We start from the raw sequence: 11836 nt of genomic DNA on the forward strand, positions 1-11836 counted from the left end.
TAAGTCGTTATAACGAGAAAACAACTCTCGTTATGTCGATATAACGAGAAAATTAAGTCGTTATAACGAGAAAACAATAAGAAAAAAAAAATGCATGGCCGCTTAGAACTTCCGTACATTCAGCCATAAAACCTCTTACATGCATTGCACATTAATTCACAATATACGTATTTATTTAGTTAGTTAGTTTACAAGACTTCTTATTTTGTCTCTTCTTGAAAAATTGCTTGATATGTTTTGCTGTTTGCAAGGATTTATATTTTGACATTTAATCTCTGAATGCCTGTTTTCTGAAGAATAACTAAGGATAAGTACAGCTGATCAAGTGATCTATTTGAATTCTATTGAGAAATTGCCACTTTAAAATGCTATGGAGAAAGTCAAACATTATCTAAAAATGGCACATAAACTAAAAACATAATCTTGCACCAGCACTAGATGCATTTTTAAAAGGCATTATTGGCCTGGTAATAATTAATAGGCTAGCCCTATTATAACAAATGCTACAGTTAAGAACTATATGGTACATTTTCATAAGAGCAAATACAAGTCATAATCAATAGCCAATTAGCCATGTGTAAAATGGGTTCTAATGATGAGTGAAAAACCTGGGCTGCGTTCAGCCCCGACAAAAACGGTGCAAAACGTTTTTTAAACGGAAACGGTGATGTGTTGAACACCCTGTTCTGATGACGCAAGAGTTGCGACTATAGCAGCTGAGAAGGCCATTCTTTGTGTTCTTTTTGAAGAATGTTCAGAGCCTGATGAAATCGGTTTAATTATGTGTTTAATGCAGCAAAATACGCTCAATGTTACAGTCACTGCCCTTGCCGTCCAGAATAAAAGAGAACATCCCAGTCGAGTGAAGGAATTTGTGAAAACTGTGGTTCCTAATTATTGTGATCCAACATTTGCCTCGCATTTCAGGATGAAAAGACAAACATTTCAGGTGAAGGATAATCCACTTCTTACCTCCGAGACTGTGTTATGATCTATATGACCTTATTATTTTTATTGTGAGTATTGACACACCCACCAAACAAGAGAAAACTCATCTCAAAGCCCGTTGCACACCGTTTCCAGAAAACATGTCGTTCAAAACGGAAACCGTAGCAAAACGGTGCACACCGGTTTGAGCTTGAACTTGCCCCTGGCCTTCAGATATTCCAAGAGAAGGCATAGATTAAATCATTAAGAGCCTGATGAACTGTTAAGGAGTAAGAAATAAACAATATCAATATAAGAAAATGTTAAGTTAGATTGACTTCCAATGGCATGTTGAATTAGAACATTCTGTCAAACTATAAGTGCCTAAATAATATAAAATACATTATATATCCTATGTAAACAAGTAATTGTTAACTAGGCAATTATGTTATCGACCAACTTTGCATGTGTGGATGATGCCACAAAAGACCATTTTACAAAATAAACATAAGCAAACTAATTGTAACGTGTTTCGATTTCTGTGTTAGTTTTCCTTTGACCTAGTTGTCTTAATTATGCCATTCTGTTCACATGTGTTTTAATTCATTATCTCATTAGTCCCAGTGTTTAAATACCCTCCTTCTAGTCTCTGTCCCTCTTATGTTCAGACTACACGATATTTTTGTCGGTCACGATAGTCACTGTGTCAGATTACACGATTTTGACTCCTAAAATCTTGTCATGTGTGGACAAGAAACATGTCAGACTATGGAAGGCCGTTAGGGCCAAAACGTGTGGTACTAAAGCGTTAACACGAATAACGGCCTTCCATAGACTACATGTTGCTTCCCGACCATTCGTCGCGTGCCGTCTTTAACGACGCGCGTGATGTCATCGAGAAGGCGGAACTAGCGACTGACTTCCGAAAACAAGAGTGTAAACATTGCTGAAGCGCTTCCGCTATAGTTCGCCAGCATTTTTCTTTCTTTGTTCTGTCGTGGTAGTCCACACATCATACAGGCAGGAGTACTGTTGCCACAGCTCCACGAACCTTTCCAAATGAACAAAATAAAAATGTTAATGTATGTAATCTGGGGTGGCACTGTACTTGAAAAATAACACTCATCTCCCTAAAGTGGTAGATGAGTGTTAAAGAGTCTGCAATTTTAGAGTATGTATAATGTATGTCATAGTTTGCGCCAGCATTATTATAGTAAAAGTTCATAAAATAAGGTTACACTGCTTCAACTATGAATTTTTGAGGAGCTATGCTGTCAATAAATGCTTTTCAAAATGTTTTTATTAAATCTCCCTTTTAGTCAGTCTCTTTGCCGGAACTTTGGATTTTTTTTATTTATTTCCCAAATTGCAATAATTAGCATGAAGTTGCAGCTGGAGTTCACAAAGGTTGCTTTTGTGATTCACTGATTCATTAAATGTAGAATGTGTCATACATGTCATTTTACACACAAAAAAACAAGAGACAAATCTGTTTAACAAGCTGTAGAAGACAAATTGTCCTTTTAAAGGGGCAGTCCATCTTACACACAAATCCTGCTGATGTCAAAATTATAAATGATGATGCATCATATTACGGCAGATGGAAATGATTCTTTCAGAAGGCACAGTGAGTAATAAGTGCTCTCCCAAGCTGAAGTATATTTATGTGAGCCAGGGTTATTATAGTTAACTAAAACCAAAACCTTAATAACTAAATAAATGAATATTTTTGTTACTTGAAATAAATTACTGATGCACTAAAATAACTAAATCTAAAGGGGAACAAAATGAAATAGAAATAAAAAAATTATATAGGCTACACACACACACACACACATATGTATATATATATATATATATATACATAAACTAATAAAAGTGAAAAACACAACATGACTAAAAATTGAACTAAAATTAAAATGAAAATGCAAAATACAAAAAAAAATCAAACTATTTAAAAAAAATTTAAGTGTCTCGGTGATGCTAAAAAAAACAATGGCGTTAGTGTTGGCACTGCTGTTCAGATGCTGTCACTAATATTTTTAGTAGTTATTTTATGTAATTTCAGACTGTATTGATCATCCTCTGTGGCACAACAGAACTGTCACAGAGGAAGTGTTTGTTGTCAGGCCTGTTTCACACCGCTCACAAGAGCAGTGTGTATTTATTTCACAGCCAGTATGTTAGCACTTTAGATCAGTGCTTCTCGACTGGATTTACTTCAGGAACCACATTTTAATTCAGACGCCAAGTGGCAACCGTACACAAAATGTATCTTACAAAAGTAAAATGTAAAAACATAAAATAAAATAAAAAAAAGTTTGCATAGGTGATTTAGGTTTTGTCATATTTGATATTGTTACATTTCTCATACGATATAGTGAGAATGTGGAGCTCTTACAGAAGTTAAAAAAGCCTTACATTTTATTCAGAGGTCTAATCTGAACAAAATTCAATTTGATGCACATTTGACGTTTACATGGGCAAAATTTAGATTTGTAATGTAAAAATAATTGAGATCTTTTTAACAGTAGGCCTATCAGACTATATAAAATGCACATATATCAGATATCACTCTGTAGCTCCCAGAAGCTGATATTTAAAAGCTTAATTTTATTATCAAAGTTCTGTAACTTTAATTGTTGGGTGCAAAACAATGCAATGCAATATGATAGACCTACAAATAAACGTTCCTCAAAGTCTGATATTTGCATTTTTACATCATTTTGATGCATGGATAATCAAGTAAACCTGCTTCAATCTAATAGGCTAAACGTACGTCTTTTAAATATTAATATGAATATAGAATTTATTATTATTATTATTATTAAACATTATGCATATGTTTTTCACAATTTTGAATCTTATTTGCCTTCATTGGCTGTTTTTATTGCTGGTTTGAAATATGTTGTTGAAATGTGAGCAAACAGTTAGGGCAATAGCGCCACCTTCTGGACTTCTTCAATATTCATTTTTTTTTCTAAAAAATTTCTATACATTTTTTTTGCAACTGCTTTGTTTCTAAAATTACTTGCAGCTTAATGGATCCCTTGTCACCCAAGTAATTTGTTTTTTTTTTTATGTAAAGGTGATCTAAAATTAAGCAAGTCCTTGATGGTTTGGAATTATGGGTTTGTAAGTATATACCACAAACTGCAGATTAATCTCCAGGTAGGCTATCACTAACAGAAGTTTTAAATGAAATGAAATTAAATGATTATATCAACATCGTTTACCTTCCTCAGATAGTGGTTATTGCTGGCTAGCCTTGCTCATCCAAAAAACCATCCAGTGAGATGATATATTTGAGGATACGTCCTGATTTGCTTGTGTAATGGAGACTAGAGTTTTGGGAGTCTTTTCCCAGCTTGGCCTGGACCCTGTGTGCCTGACAGCAGGATTAAAAGGACATCACATTCTCCACAGATGGGTAAAGACTTCCAAAGCTGCAGCCTTGAGGATTTAGCCTATACAAACCAGAGAAGCTATACTTATTGCCTCTCCTAAAAAAAACATGGAGTCACACACACATGGTCACTCACACAAAGTATTGTAATGTAAAATATAACTGACCAGTATCATATTACAATTTCTTTTCACAACATGTGAGAATAAAAACCATTTTCCTTCTCTGGTTAGGTTAGTACTTTTGCTAAAAGCCTACACAGTATCATGGTAGCTCATTTCTACCAAATATGAGCAGATATGGTACACCCAACATGTCTATTGATTTTAAATCAACATAAAATTTAAAGGTTACATTTGTATGAAGTGTATATTAAGTGTTGCTACCCGCAAACATGACTTTTTTGAATTCCTTTTGCCTTTGCTTCAAATCATTCTTAATAAAATGTACTTGCATATATCATAATATTAATAAAATAAAAGGCATAAATGTACTTAAAGGGATAGTTCACCCAAAAATGAATTTTGAAGAATGTTGGTAACCAAACAGTATTTTTTCCCCCATGCTTTGGGAGTCAAAGGCTACCAGCAGCTGTTTGAAGTACACGTATTTTGATATAAAGCACGTCTATTTAATTATATATTACATTTAAATTTATATTTTTTATAAGTTGTATAGTTATATTAATATATTTTAAATGTACTAAATTGCAACTTCATCATTTCAAATGTGTAATTAAATGAATAATATTTAAATATATGGCATACATAGACATATATATGACATACATCTATAGAAATGACATTCTGCCAAGTATATTTTTAAGTTAATAAATACATAAATCTCTGTAAATTTGGCAGTACACTTTATATCTCAAAGACAGTAGAAAAATTATGAAATTACAAATAAAGATGTACTTAAGTTCTGCTTAAGTGGGTCAAAAAATCACTCTAAAACTCCAGCTAATTAATATAAATTTAATTCACACTTAGTGTATTCTGTTAAATTATTTCCATAATAGTACTCTTTTTTTTTAAGTATCGCACAGTGTATGTCTTTTTCATAAGGGTATATAGTAAGAAGCTAACAGCTGAAATTGCTTCTGTAATTTAAAGGGGTCATATGATGCGATTTCAATTTTTCCTTTCTCTTTGAAGTGTTACAAGCTCTTGGTGCATACAGAAGATCTGTAAAGTTGCAAAGACTAAAGTCTCAAATCCAAAGAGATATTCTTTATAAAAGTTAAGAGTCAGCCACGCCTACCTAAACGGCTCGTTCTAACACGCCCCCACATGTCTACGTCACTATGTGGGAAGATTTGCATAACGCCGCCCAAATGTTCACGCAAAGAAAGAAGGCGTAACTTTTATTCTCGCTGTACTTTTATTCTAAGCGGAGTCCAGCCCGGGGTCGTCACATGTGGTTGCCGCAGGCATCACAATATGGTAAGGGACGTAACATTTCCGTCACACGCTTGAGGTATTCGGCCAATCACAATGCACTGGATAGCTGGCCAATCACAGCACACCTCGCTTTTCAGACCGATGAGCTTTGTAAAAATCGACGCGTTTCAGAAAGGCGGGGCATAGAGGAGAAACAATAATGTACAGTATGTGGAAAATAATGTGTTTTTTTAACCTTAAACCACATAAACACATTTCATTACACCAAATACACAACATAATGTTCTTTTTAGCAGCATCATATGACCCCTTTAAGATGCCTCAAGTGCACAAGTTCAAAACAAGAGTTTTGCCCCTATTTCAGAAAAACTGCATCTTTTCAATTTAACAAAATGAAATGTGCCCCCATCAATGACCCACTCATCTTTACCCTTCAATTGCACTGACTGTGAATCCAGGATGCCAACCATAAGCAACTCTACGCTGCAGAAAAACTACATTCCAAATTCAGATGTCTCTGACACTGAACCAGGACCGCAGCATTTGCAATGCTGCATAACGTTCATTCATGAATCTGAGTCATTCTGTTTCAGTTTCAGCTTCTCACTATTGAGAGGAGGCAATGAATGTTTTATTTTGCTGGTACTTGACCTGACACATTAAGAAGCCATATTTGTTCATGTCTGTTCTAAAATTAGAATGCGGAAGAAATTATTGCACTGATGAAAGAATCATTTGTATTAAATTCATTTTATATTTAAAGCATTTCAGTGGGAATAGAGCTCAGTATATTTCTGGGAATTAATTTCTTAGCAAAATAAACTTTGTGAACATAAACTTCAAAAGAAGTGAAAATAAAGCTAACTTGTAATTTATTCAGCAGGCAAAGGCATAATAACATAATCACGGTTAAATTGAATAAACATTGTACAAAATAATGGTGTGCAATTATGTAAATGTGCCTGACTTTTACTATTAAACTCTCATTTACATGCAAATCTACTCCTTTGTGTCATAAACCTCATTCTCCTGCTTCTGTGCAGCTCTTTGCAAATGATTCCAACTCTGTTACGGTTGATTACAGCACTCAGGTTAAATTATCATAAACTATGCACCTCTTTTTTGACTTAATTACTCTTAAGTCTTATGTTTAGACACCGTTTCCAATTATTATTGTTGCAATAAAGCTATGCAATTATCCTGGATAGATCCAGAAAAGTGAAAGGAAAATAAATGATAGAATAGAGGAAACACACTGTGACTTTCAAAATGGGAAAAAGTTTGTGTGGGGACAGAGAGATCAAAATGCATTCTGTTGTGAATATAGCTGTGCTATTTCATAAACACCTATCACTATTCTTTAAAACTGACCCGTTCCTTAAAGTCACTGCAAGCAATAAAATAAGACATTTACATTTTATTTTTTTTATACAAACCCGATTCCAAAAAAGTTGAGACACTGTACAAATTGTGAATAAAAACAGAATGCAATGATGTGGAAGTTTCAAATTTCAATATTTTATTCAGAATACAACATAGATGACATATCAAATGTTTAAATTTGTCCAAATCTGTTCCAATGAAGACGCAAACTCATCTACATCTTGGATGGCCTTAGGCTAAATACATTTCCAGCTAATTTTCATTTTAGTGTGAACTATTCCTTTAGCGTCATTGTACTCTATTTTATGTTGCCCTTTAGCTGGTCAGTTGCTACTAACTCATTAATGATAGAAGAAATAAAGAGGGCTCAAAAGTCTTTTGTGTTGTTGTTGAAGACCTTCCTACAAACCACTTCATTCCTTTTTAGGTGGACAATTAAACTGATCAGATATAAAAAAGACCTTTGAAAGGAACCCATTGGGTGGACTGACACATTAAATTAGACTGAAGAGATACGAGGTAGGAAGCCCATTTCTTGTTTTACAGATGATAGCTTTAAATGTCCAGATGAGAGAGAGAGTAACTGCAGTCAAAGTCTGATGAAAAAGCAAACAATAATTTATTGAGTGTGCTCACAAGTTTCTCCTCCATCCTCAAAATACAAAGGACATTTTATTGGACATTATTGTAGGAAATTTCTGATCATTCTTAGACTGTCTATGAACATGAACAGCCTAAAATATTACATAGTGTGGCGTATATTCACTACATCAGGTTTGAATTATTAAGCTGCAGCGATTGTTTTAATATAAGACTTTGAATTACTCTTTTAAAACCACACCAAATGACATGTTTTTGGCCCAGATGTCCCTTTTGCTTTGAAACAAGATTGAACTGTTGATGGCACAAGCTCATTGAGGTTATTAACAGAGGCACTACATCCATTATAGCACTCTTTTGTTTTCAGTGACTGACAAGAGCCCATTTGAGCTAGACATTTTGTTTAAATAAATGTAATCATAGGACACTCTTGAAATCTTTTAGAGCAATACAGAGGTCCTAGACACAGACACTCTTTTTTCACTGCTATAAACAGTGATAATGCATCAGGGGCAGGGCTATTCAGTACAAATGCAAGAGAAAAAAAAGCTGTAATATGTGCATAAATAGAGATTTTTTTAGAGTTGTTTTGTGTGTGTGTGTGTGTGTGTGTGTGCGCGCGCGCTTCGGATGAGCTTTTACATTTTAAAGTGCCCCTATTATGGATTTTTGAAAATTACCTTTCATGCCGTGTGTAACACAGCTCTAAGTGAATGAAAACATCCTGCAAACTTTTAAATCTGAAAGTGCACCGTGTATAAAGTTATTGTCTCTCAAAAGAAAGAGTCGACTCCGAATCATTGAAACGAGTTTTTAAAAACGAATCCCAAGCCGTTTCATGTTGACGTCAACATGAAACATTAACATATTGCCCGCCCACTTGTTGGTCTTATCGGGTTGGTCTGAATGAAAATGCAAATTCATTCTTTGCCACTAGGTGCCGCTTTTGGAGCAGTAAAAATAGCGGTTTCCCCGGTAACGCGGTAACAGGCATGATGAAATGAAAACGAGACCAATCTGACCAATCACCGCAGATTTGCCTCACGCAAAGGGGGAGTTTGGAAAAATGAATGTTGAGCAAATCGTTTGAGAGTCGTTGAGCAAGTTATGCCGAGTTCACACTGCACGATTTTAGCCCGATTTTTCACTCGCTGACAGGTTTTGCGACATAGCCGACAAATGCCCGAAATCTGAGGCAAATCGGTGCTCGTTCATGCGAGTGACAATCACGCAGTGTGAATTGTCAAAGATGCGATCTGAGGGAATCGCCAACACATCGCCAACGCCCGTGAAATATTTGGCATGCTAAATATCTGGAGCTGTCGGCGATTCACAATCACGCTGAGTGAAATGAGTTCTGACTGAAAAACACATCGGCGATTACCTACAGCCAATGAGAGACCAAGATACAGGGCAGCGGGAAGTTCGGGGAGGAGTTATATGAAACGTAGTTTGCGGACCAGTGTTGCCAAATCCGCGATTGTCGCCGGTTGAAGCGACCCCAATAACGTGATATTTAGGCCCTGGAATGTGAATTGTACCAGGAGAACCCCGTCAAAAAAATGTGTATTTTACCCCCGAACGCGATTTTTACTGGGGGACCCCCTCGAAAGCAATTGGGCTATTCTCAAGCTAGTTTTGAGTAGTAATTGGGCGGGCTTTGTAGCGAAAACCTGGCAACCCTGCACCAGACAGAGTTGTCGGCGATTGTAAAGTCATGCAGTGTGTAACCTCCTGTCGTCGTTCCATCGTGCAGTGTGTGAACAGCAACACCTGAATGCTACCCCAGATAGTCGTTCAGTGTGAAACCAACAGTGATGCGACGTCTTTGAAAACCGTGCAGTGTGAACTCGGCATAAGGTAAAAATACATGCATATTATAAGACAATGAAAGTGTTTTTTGACCTTGCATGCATGTCAACCTGTTGTTGGGGACTCCCTAACCTAAAATATGAACCTTTCATTACCCATAATAGGGGCACTTTAATTGTTTTATCATGAATGAGACAACACACATTATTCAAATGCAATGTTTCTACATTTAAGCACAGCATGCTTCTGCTTTGCAAGGCAGAGATATCAAGAGAGACTATTAAATATCCTTTTATCAATGTGTGGCAACACTATCAGTTTAGTTAATTGAAAATGTAATACTAAAGTTTCTAAATGAATCAAATCCAGAGCATTACACGGCTTATTTGGGTATTTATAATAGTATCAGCATCTAAAGTGATGATTATGTCAAATTTACAACAATCAGCACTCATTTATAATGTACCTCTATCTTGCCTAGATTCATTTCTAAGCAAATTATGCACACAGTCAGTTTTCATTTAATGAAGCGACGCTGACATAATTATAGTTTCTGAAACCTTGCACAGATCACCTCTTCATGCACAGAAAGTCTTTTGCACTTGCGGATAATCTTAGAATGGCATTTGTCCAGATTAATATGAAATTAATATAATTGCACAGAAAATTGTAGAGATGTGTTTGACAAAATTACAAGGTTACTATTCACTGTACATCTGTGCTCAATCTTAATGACAACAAATTATCATCTGTAGTCACGCTAGTAGAATAAGGAAGTTAAATAGAATATAAATCCATTAATCTGCAACCGAGTAATGTTCGCAGAGACTGATACCGCCTGAACGAACGGCACAGCTCGACACAGAAAGTCTCCAAACACCCAGGCGTTATACACCTGATGGCCTAAATTAACCGGCATGCAGACACACACCACCATCATGTCGCACACCGCCAGGTTGACCAGGAGTCTCCTGGTGGCTGAAGCTCCAGATAAGCGATTCCTGCGGCGCGTCAGAGCCCACAGAGCCATGATATTCCCCACCAGTCCGGTCACGAAAGAGATCACATACATCACCATTAAAACTATAGTGTCCGGGTCATGTCCCGCAAACAGAAAGTCGATGGAGAAAGGCAGATCACGAGTAGTCCAGTTCTTCTGGAGATGCTCCCAAAGAGAAAAGTTGTTGGGAAAGAAGCGTCCGAATGTGCTGTAAATGCTCGAGGTGTTCATGTTTCCTCTGTATGCCACTTCATCTGACCGTGCGCTTCTTGAGGATCTCCATTACGCCCCCACCCTCAGGAAATATGATAAAAGAGCAACGATTCAAAGAAAAGAAAAAACTCAAATATTCCACAATTTGTTAAATCTCAGATCATTTAAATATTCAAGAGTGCAGCTTCATTGTACGACTTCTGTCGCATTTCACATGCTGCACTCTAAAAAATGCTGGGTTGTTTCAACCCAATGTTGGGTCAAATATGGACTAACCCAACTGTTGGGTTAAATTTTGGTTACATTTTTAAATTAACTTTTTAACCCAACAGTTGGGGTAAGTAAGTTTACATTACAGAGTATATAAATGTTTATTCAATATAATTCAGTACAGACTAAAATATAAGTATTCATAAGTATTCATTCAAGACAGCGATTCGACAATTAATAAAATAAAATGATTTTAGTTCACCTATCAACATGCTTTGATTAGATGCTTGGACAGATATGCATACTTAAAAAAAACATACATTTCACGTCTTGTTGAGATGCAATGTGCATATATGCAGTAGGCTATCTTCATTACAGAGTACAAATATAAATAATCGAAGTGCAGCAATTTGTCCATCTGTCTGTCTAGACATACAGTACTTGGATACCTTATGCATACTTTACCTATATATATATATATATATATATATATATATATAACCAGAAAAGAGTTCTTCAGCTTGTAATAATAGCAAAACCCTTTTTATAGGGTTCCACAAGGAACCATGCTTTGAAAATGCTGTAGGATATAGGACTTTAATCATGTTATAAATAACCTTTTTAATGATGGTTTATTTGTTTTTTAACCTCTGCCTGGTATTACAATATCTTAAAGCGTCTATTAGGATTTTACTTAAACAACAACAACAACATGCCAATTAGGTATTTTAATTTTTTAATGACGAGAAATTGTTGCAAAAATGACAGTGCTACAGTTATTAGCAGAACACATTAATAAATGACAATTGACAATGAACAAATACTTAAAACTAAATAGAAACAGAAAATAGTGTAATGAGGACCAAGTCCCAGTGAAATACT

Source organism: Sinocyclocheilus grahami, unplaced genomic scaffold (assembly GCF_001515645.1).
Source record: "Sinocyclocheilus grahami isolate Dianchi unplaced genomic scaffold, SAMN03320097.WGS_v1.1 scaffold221.1, whole genome shotgun sequence".
Lineage (NCBI taxonomy): Eukaryota > Metazoa > Chordata > Actinopteri > Cypriniformes > Cyprinidae > Sinocyclocheilus > Sinocyclocheilus grahami.